Source organism: Macaca mulatta, chromosome 5 (genome assembly GCF_049350105.2).
Source record: "Macaca mulatta isolate MMU2019108-1 chromosome 5, T2T-MMU8v2.0, whole genome shotgun sequence".
NCBI lineage: Eukaryota > Metazoa > Chordata > Mammalia > Primates > Cercopithecidae > Macaca > Macaca mulatta.
Window position 1 is genome coordinate 66,571,023 of NC_133410.1, and position 7,524 is coordinate 66,578,546.

The window sequence follows — 7,524 nt, forward strand, 5'->3', positions numbered from 1 at the left end:
TAGCTGCTAATTCTGAAAATGTCTTTATATTATTATAGTTATTTCATATGGTGTTAAATATGCATTGCAATAGTTACACTGTTTAAGCCATCATGGAAGAAGTCTAATGTATGTATGGTGAGATGGCTCAGGCCAATCAATTCAAATTCTTCCATTATGACCTAATTTTCAGTTCCTATTTTCACTTCTGGTAAACTGAAGGATTAAAGTAAAACCTAATCAGCTTAATATCAGGCGCTTTATGTTTGTAGCTTTAAGTGATGAGGAGTTGTCATTTGCACTGTGGAATGTGTGTGTAATAAGTTGCAGGGTTATTGTTGTAATATTTATAGCATCAGTCTATGTGTCTAAAGAAGATTGTGGAATACAAGTGAAAAATTGTTTTCTCTTTAAAAAATTTAATCATATTTACTGGGTTTTCCAATTTCAAAAAGTTCTGAAGTTGGAGCAAGGACTGATCCTTATGAGTGTTAAAGATGTGGAAATTGAAGAATGTCCCATCAGTGACTTCATTTTGGGAATAATTTTCCATGCCAGTTGCCATTTTATGCCCTGCATGAGTGACTCAGTGTGCACCTAAGGACCATTTTAATGTGTGGCATCTGGGTGGACACCTGGAAGCTGTGAAGCTTTGAACTAAGGAGCCATTAATGCTTAAAAAAAATTAACATTAATGTTGATTATCCTCTTTAACTTGTTTCACCCACAACTGCTCAATCATTCTGCAACCAGATTACTGCCAGTTCCATATGTTTCTGTGTCACTTAGCCTTGACTAATTAAAATGTTCTGTGTAGGTGCCACATAAAATTTAAAACTCTGAGATGTCTCTTTAGCCAATTGAAGAGACTTTTAATGTTTTATGAGAATTAATGTATGAATTTCTTTTAACATGCCAAATACTAAACATATGACTTAGAATTTTATGTTTTCTTTGATTTTGATTCAGAGAAACAAATCTATGCGTATCAGCTGTGTTCTAAGCTTTGCCAGACTTGAAACTCTCTATAATCTTGATAGGTTTTCTTTAATATTTTTCTTTAAAGGTACTTTTTGTAATGACTATAGGAATACTTTTGCCAATAAATCCATAAAAAAGGGATTAATCGTCATTAGCAAGAAAATAAATGCAAACTAAGTTATCAGTTAAATAACAATCCCTTCTTTCACATTGTCAGTGATATATAAAATGTAATAGCCAATGCTGGCATTTGTAAACATTGCTAATGTGAGTGTAAATTGGCAAAATATTTAGAAGACAATTTGGCAGCATATAGCATATATTATTTGATTCAACCCATTCAAAAAATATTATGAGGAAATAATCAGATATGTACAAATATTCATAAAAAATGTATTATAGTGTTATTTAAAATACTAAAGTGTAGAAATATAAGTGAGTGCCACTATGAAAACAGTTCAATAAATTGTTTCTTCCCCAAGATGGATAAATGCAGTGTTTAAAAACCATGATTTTGAAGGCTAATACTATCATATTTCTCGATATAATAATATCATGTTGAGACAAATTTTGCAAACCAACCAACCCGCCACAAATGTATTTCTAGAAATGCTGAACTGAAAGGGCAATGCATTAACATTCTTTATTTCCAGTGTAATTTATTTATTTTTTAGTCTATTTACATATTTTAATAATGATCATTTCACAATAATCAAGAAAAAGTTATCAAAAACAAGTGATTATGAAGACATGTATTTCATCAATTGTTATTTTTAATGACTCTAAAATTTATCTCTCAGTGAGTGAACATAGCATATTTATATATTTTCATATGGCCTATTAAACTTTCGTTTTAAAATCTTTTTCTCTAGTAAAATTCTAAACTTCTTGAGAGTGAGCCTGTGTCATTTACTTCAGTTTTATTCTGCCTAATGTTTTTGGAATGTTAAACACTTGAACAGAAGTTCCCAAGTTTTTCCACACATCAGAATCAACTCTGTGGAGTTTTGTCAAAGTATCTATGCGCAGATCCTCCTTCTAGAAATTCTCATTCAGTACGTCTGTTGTGCCACTAGTGATTCTAGTGTACATAAAATCACAGAATCAGTGTACTTACTTAATTTAAATGAAAGTACAAATAGAAGGTATTGTACTGTTTCTTATTACTTCACTAATGGCAGATATTTATAGATCATCCTTGATTCAAGGTAGTCCAGATAAGTTCAAGTGAACATTGGTTCAAATTGTAGTTGATATAATACAGATATTAATTTAAAAAATGATTGTCTCAGCTCCTTTTGGATGTTGGAAGATAGATACATAATAAAAATAATTTTCCTGCATCCTGAGTTCGGAACTTAAAAATATTTTATATAAGCACTGAGTTTAAATGTAAAAGAACCAATAAATTAAAGCAAATCAGGTCACATGCTTGTTTAAGAACACATACATAATTTTCATACTCTGTTACAAATCAAAGCCACATATATCGGTTTGAATTTTTTACTTTTCATCAATTTTTTCCAGCATCACTCAAGAAAACAATTTTCAACAAATTATCTGATACCTCCTCATAAAAAAAGCAGCAGCAAAAATCAACACGGTTACATCATAATACTGATGAATTCAGTGATGTAATCAGTTGTTTGCAATCCTACCCCCCAAACATACAAACACACCCCCATCGCCCCCCTCCCCCTGCCGCACACACACCAGTAACAGTACTAATTATTTTTCACTTTTGATTATTATTCTAACTGGTTTGTGTTAGTAAGAGTTGTCCATCTATAGAGTCTGGAGACTCAGGCCCTACTCTGGTCAACCATGAAAACCAGGTTTAAGTGGCTGAAGGAGATTAAAGAAGTGATTTTTTCCTCCCCTTAGAACATATGGGAATATATTCTTGTTAATCCTAGTGGTCTCCACATTTAGCCATGGAAATGAGCAAACTATTTTTAGTTAATGTGAGGAAATAAAACCAGAACGCTTGAAATGTAAAAGGCAATTAAAATTTAAAATCATTGCTAGTGCTACCTTAAAACTGTTGCATTTGAACTACCCGTTAGTTTTTAGAAGTGAGAGCTTAATACCAAGAGAAATTTCTAAATGATACTTGATACTGAGCAGGTGCTTACAAACTCGTTGATCAACAAATAAAAGTCTTTTCAGAAAGTTTTCTGTAAACATTTTCGGAGATATTTATTTCATAACTTTCTCCAAAGTATGAAATACTACTGTTTTCAAATTCTTCCTTTAATCTATTTTAAAAGCCTCCTGATTTCATTCAACTCTGCTAACACCAACTTTTTTGTTCCTGTGAAGTAAGAGCACATCTACTCATCATTTTTATCAGAACATTTTAGAATTTAAATATCAAAGAAATGTGAAGCGTTCCCGGAGAGGATGGTTCTCAGTTAACTAAATAGGAATAAACCTAGCAAGTAAATAGAAACAGTATTAAGGCACACTAACACATTATGATAGCTAAATTAGAGCCACTGGGTAGAGAAGAAAAAAACAAGCAAGGCCCTAATTAAATTTGCAGTGTGGTAGTGAGCACAAAGTGCACATCAAATGCCCTGTAGTGAAATCTAGGAAAGCTTATTTAGTTAACGCTCTTCGGTGAAATTCAGGATAAGGCTTTTGGTGAAATTCAGAAAGACCAAGAGTTCCTTCAGCAGAACGTATTTCCTTGTTAGGTAATACTTCTCTATTTAATTATTTTTCCAGGCTTCCAAAATTGACAAAATTGCTCCAATATCTTGATGGCACTTAGCTTTGTGTAGATGATATCAGTCCTGAATATAAATATCTGCTTCTGAATACCAAGTACTTGAAGAATACACAGGTAGTCCTCACTTTGCACAATAGTGAGGGGCCATAAAATATGATGGTGCAAGCTAAAACCATGAAAAATCATCTTAATAATCAGTGGAAAAATATGATTATTCCATAAACTTTACAAGTTGTTTTTGCAAAAATATTAAGAACTCTCATTTGGTTATAAACATGCAGAAAAATGAACAGAATATTGAAACCAATATTGATTCAGTGGCAGTGTAATTTAAAAATTAGAAACATAGAACATTAAAGTGCTTTGTTTCTTTGTAAAAAAAAATCTTGTCAAGAATAGTTTACCAGTGCTTGCCTTCTTTGTGTTATGTGAATTTTGATATGAAGTAAGCCTTTTTTTTTTCCTATGGCTTGATAAATTTGTATATGCTTTTCTAAGATTGCATCTGGTTTTAAGGCTTCATCCTTTGCATTTTCAATGTCATGAAATATCTAGAGAGTTTCCTGAATATGGAGTTTCTTTGACAGTGTCACTTCTTATTCTGGCAGGTTTCCCTTCAGTAAGTTTCTCTGACTGTGTACCTGGAGTCTCACTGTTAGCATCATTGTCAACATTCCACAGTCATCTATTTCATTCATCCCTCTATTTACAGACAGTTCAAATCCTGCAGTTATTTGCACAGTGCCATAAAGTTTCTGCCGTGCTGCATGCATTTTACTACTTGCCATGATGTTTGGATACTCTCAGTTGCACGCTATGTTATATTTCTTCCCAAACTCAGCCGAGGAAATGGCATGTTCTTCAGTTGTAGCATCAATAGCCTGTCTGAAAAATCCATCTAAGAGAATATGCTTTTCAAAAGTTGAAATAACTTATTGGTCCAGTGGCTGGATTAATGAAATCATTCAGTGGTAAAAAGAATAGTTTTATATTTTCATTAGTGTACCCAGGAGAATCAACTGGAGTATTATCTACTAGTAGTATTTTAAAAATTAAATTATTCTTCCTAAAGCATCTCTGTACCACCAGGAGATAAGGAAGCATAACAATTACATATTTTGTTGTTTATGTGTGAGTAACAAACGTACAGTGACCAGACACTAATAGACTTGGAAAAGAAGTGACGTGGCTTATCACTGATCGTGATGTGCACTTTCTATTTGTATAGTGATGTGTTAATTGAAGAGGTAGCAGCAAACTTTGTTCTTTGCAGTCACTCACAGTTAATGTACCCTGGTAACTGAAATTTGAAACATATTGTAGGGAGACTAGTGTTATTTAACTAAACCATGGTAACTGAAATAACAGTACAAAATAAGAACTGCCTTTACTAAATTGAACAAATTTGTTGCAGGCTTTTGTACTTAATTTATTTCTTCATGAAAATGTGCCCAGTGGCTCACTTTTTAAATAATAATGGTAAGGTTTCAAAGATAATAAATAATCTTAGGTGAACCTTAAAGTATAAATTATTATTTTAACTTCTTTACACTAGTAAGAAAGATGGTAGTTGGAATCTAGCTTACCTGTTTATATGCAACTCAGGAAGGCAATAGAAAGAAAGATTTCCCACTCCCCTTGTACCTTATCAGTCAAGCAACCACAAAAGATTGCATCTTCGATGCTGTTGTATATAGAAGACTGAACATCTAATTAGACACGGATCTTCACTGCTTACCTTACCCAGAGTGTATTCTTAAAGAAGAATACATGCCCATGATTACATGTATAGCATCTCTGAAAAATTGTGGAGATTTTGGGGAGTAGGTAATAGGCCTAGGGAAAAGTCCTCAGTTTGGAAAATCAATATAAATAAGTTTTTCTCAGGTTCTAGTAACTTGTGCATTTTGAAAACATGTTTCTTGAGCAATAATTTCCACAATAAAAATTCTCCATTGTAAGTGTGCAGTTCAAAGAGTTTTAAAAACAGAGAACACTTGATGTATTTCCATGTCATTCTTGTGCAAGTTCATGCTAATCTTCACTAAGTTGTTCCAATTTTTATTTCAATATGTACTTCCAAGTCAAGCACACTCTTGGAATTTTAATTTTGGGTGAGACAGTACCATCTACTGTTTTTTTCAGGAACATAGAAAGAAGGATAAGTTAATATTTGTTTTTTTATGATGGATATTATATATGTATATATTTGTATATTAAATATTTGTTTTGGAAGCATTTATGATAATATGTACTAAGCGATGAGATAAGTATTCACATTCAACTAAAATTTACCAAATCTTCATATTAGTTCTAGGAATATAGTTGTTATCTCTACTTTAAAAGTGAAGGAAGGAATTTCAGCAAGTTTAAGGAGCTTGACAGAGGAACATGACTGGTGCATTTTAGAACTGGGATATTATCTTTCATTTTCTAACCCACATCACATTGAGATAGAAGGTTCTCTATCCAATGATGATTCATAACCCAAAATAAGAGTAGATAACATTTATTGAGGTCTTATATAAGCCAAGTGCTATTCTAAGTTTTTACATGTAGTATTTCATTTGGTCCTTATAAGAACTCTTTGAGGCAAATGCTATTATTTCCAGTAGTGCATAGATGAGGAAATGGAGGTACAGTGAAGGCAGGTATCCTGACAATGGTCATAAAAACGATAGGTGGTACAATTGGCACCCTGGTTCCAGAGTTCACCATTGTGTTTGCTTCATCTTATCTCTGTTAATATCCACTGTCTACCAAAGGAGGTAGCAAAGACTGGGCTCCTTCTTAAAACTTTCCTTCTAGAATACAAGGGAACAAAAGAAAGAATGTGAAGAAAAAGTTTTCATAACTTTCTGGGGAGATTTTTCTCTGTATCTTGTCAATCACCTGATGAGAACGAATCTTTTCCATGTGAATTCTTAACTTTTATACTTTTGGGTACACTAAAGGGGAACAGAAATTCCCAGGACAAGTGTGCCACCATTGTGCTTCAGGATGGTTTACCTGTGGATCCCTTCACCTGAGTTTGCTCTGCCCCAGGTATGACATGGCTCACATCCTCACATCATTCAGCTCTTTTTAAGAGTCATCTTCCTTGGCCCTCCTATTTAAAATAGTAATCCTCTCTTCATTTCATATTCATCACTCATGTTTTTCTCTCTTGCACTGATGACCACCTACCCTAACATCAGATTGATATTTCCTACTCAAATTCAAAACTATAGGGCATTTCCTTAACCTCTTTTTTATAGTATCTGTGTCTCCTTTATTTCTTACTGAAAATACTGGTTCTCATGGGCATGGGCAATGATAGAAAATTTTATCATTGCTCATTTATTTTATCGAATACTGCACATTCAATAGTCTCAGAGAAGCAATGCTAATACGACCACTAATTTGATTTCTGAAACTGTTAGCATTGTAGTGCTTTTGTTCTCTCTATTCTTTCTGTTTTTTAGAGTTGTTCTATACCTACATTGCCTGAGGATACAGTCATTTCATGCCATTTTCTCTCTCCCTTGACCTTTATTTAGTCTCAGTGCCACAAGTGTCTATATATTTATGTACCCAGAGTCCTTATGCCAATGTCTCTCTAGTCACTTTGCTTGTCTGAAGGTTTTCTTACAGATTCCTTAGTAAGGGTTCATGGGAACCACATTGCAATAGTTCTTGCATACTAATAAGAGTTTGCCTATGTCCTTTGAACTTGAAAACCTGTTTGGTTGGATAAAAAAAAATTCTTGGCACACAATTGCATTTTCTTGAGTATCTTAATATGTTATTGCATTTTCTTCTGGCACAAAGTATTACAGTTGAAAAGTCTG

General features: G+C 33.2%; 1 non-coding gene across 1 annotated transcript; it reads right to left on the reverse strand.

Annotated features, from left to right (window-relative positions):
- Window positions 1–5,676: 5,676 nt before the first annotated feature.
- LOC114678535 (U6 spliceosomal RNA) lies at window positions 5,677–5,786 on the reverse strand. Its single transcript, XR_003729973.1, has one exon. It is a non-coding gene; the product is annotated as a U6 spliceosomal RNA (small nuclear RNA).
- Between the last annotated feature and the right edge of the window lie 1,738 nt (window positions 5,787–7,524).